Source organism: Lichenostomus cassidix, unplaced genomic scaffold (assembly GCF_008360975.1).
Source record: "Lichenostomus cassidix isolate B80296 unplaced genomic scaffold, HeHo_3.0 HiC_scaffold_789, whole genome shotgun sequence".
NCBI lineage: Eukaryota > Metazoa > Chordata > Aves > Passeriformes > Meliphagidae > Lichenostomus > Lichenostomus cassidix.
This window is the reverse complement of record NW_028147479.1, coordinates 265,664-267,966: the sequence shown is the minus strand read 5'-3', so window position 1 is coordinate 267,966 and position 2,303 is coordinate 265,664.

Genomic DNA, 2,303 nt, shown 5'->3' with positions numbered 1-2,303 from the left:
GGGTCAGACCCCAAACTGGGGCTGGGAATGGGATTTTTGGGGTTTGGGATCAGCAATTTGTGAATAGGATTTTCTGTTTCTGGATCTATGGGGTAGAACTCAACCAGACCCATTTCCCACCCCAAATTCCCCTATATCCATTATGGGATCCTGGTGGCTCACAGAGATGCTGTCAGTGGGGTCAGACCCCAAAACTGGGGTTAGGAACGGGATTTTTGGGATTTTTGGGATTTTTGGGATTTTTGGGATCAGCAGGACTCTGACCCCGTGCAGCTTCACTTTGGGTAGAAAGATCCTTTCTCTGAGTTCTCCAGAAAAAATCCCACAAAATTCTGTGATTTTCATCTTTCCGTGCTCTTCCCCAAAAAACCCCACTGGAGATGGGGGCTGAACCCCAAAGCTGTGGGATGGGATGTTTTGGGGTTTGGGATATTTTGGGGTTTGGGATATTTTGGGGTTTGGGATATTTTGGGGTTTGGGATATTCCTCTCTCAGTTTTGGGATGTTTCTGGTTTGGGATATTCCTCTCTGGTTTGGGACATTCCTCTCAGTTTTGGGATATTCGTCTCTCTGTTTTGGGATGTTCCTCTCCCTGGTTTGGGATTTTCCTCTCTGTTTTGGGATGTTCCTCTCAGTTTTGGGATATTCATCTCTCTGTTTTGGGATGTTCTTCTCTCAGTTTTGGGATTTCCTTTCTGTGTTTTGGGATATTCCTCTCAGTTTTAGGATGTTTCTCTCTGTTTTGAGATATTCATCTCTCAGTTTTGGGATGTTTCTGGTTTGGGATGTTTCTGTTTTGGGATATTTGTCTCTCTGTTTTGGGATGTTCCTCTCAGTTTTGGGATGTTCCTCTCTCAGTTTTGGGATGTTCCTCTCTCTGGTTTGGGATATTCCTCTCTGTTTTGGGATGTTTCTGGTTTGGGATGTTCCTCTTTGTTTTGGGAATTTCCTCTCTCAATTTTGGGATATTCCTTCACCAGGTTTGGGATATTTCTCTCAGTTTTGGGATTTTCCTCTCAGTTTTGGGATATTCCTCTCTCAGTTTTGGGATGTTTCTGGTTTGGGATGTCTCTGTTTTGGGATGTTCCTCTCTGGTTTGGGATGTTCCTCTTTGTTTTGGGAATTTCCTCTCTCAGTTTTGGGATGTTTCTGTTTTGGGATGTTCCTCTCCCTGGTTTGGGATATTTCTCTCTGGTTTGGGATGTTCCTCTTTCCGGTTTGGGATGTTCCTTTCAGTTTTGGGATTTTCCTCTCTCAGTTTTGGGATGTTCTTCTCTCTGTTTTGGGATATTCCTCTCAGTTTTGAGATATTCCTCTCTGGTTTGGGATATTCCTCTCAGTTTTAGGATGTTTCTCTCAGTTTTGAGATATTCATCTCTCAGTTTTGGGATGTTTCTGGTTTGGGATGTTTCTGTTTTGGGATATTCATCTCTCTGTTTTGGGATGTTCCTCTCAGTTTTGGGATATTTCTCTTTTGGGATGTTCCTCTTTGTTTTGGGAATTTCCTCTCTCAGTTTTGGGATGTTCCTCTAAGTTTTGGGATGTTCCTCTCTGTTTTGGGATATTCCTCTCTCAGTTTTGGGATGTTCTTCTCTCAGTTTTGGGACATTCCCCTCAGTTTTGGGATGTTCCTCTCAGTTTTAGGATGTTCCTCTCTGTTTTGGGATATTTCTCTTTTGGGATAGTCCTCTTTCTGTTTAGGGATGTTCCTTTCCTTATTTGGGATATTCCATCCCTTTTTTTGTGGGATATTCCTTTCCCTATTTTGGGATATTCGTCCCCCTGTTTTGGGATATTCCCATTTTGGGATATTCCTCTCCCCATTTTGAAATATTTCTCCCCTTATTTCAGGATAATCCTTTCCCTATTTTGGGATTTTCCTTTCCCTGTTTTGGGATATTCTTCACCCTATTTCAGGATGTTACTTTCCCTGTTTTGGGATATTCCTGTTTTGGGAATTCCTTTCCCTATTTGGGATATTCCGTATTTCAGGATATTCCTTTCCCTATTTGGGATATTTCTCTCCCTATTTCAGGATATTTGGGATGCTCCTCTCCCTATTTTGGGATATTCTTTTCCCTATTTGGGATATTTTCCCTATTTCGGGATATTCCTCTCCCTATTTGGGATATTCCTCTCCGTGTTTTAGGATATTCCTCTCCCTCCAAGCAGCACCCCAATCCCACATCCCATTCCCATCCCCATATCCATGGAATTTCCCCTTTTTTCCCATGGAATTTTCCCTTTCCCCATGGAATTTCCTCTTTTTTCCCATGGAATTTTCCCATGGAATTTCCCCTTTT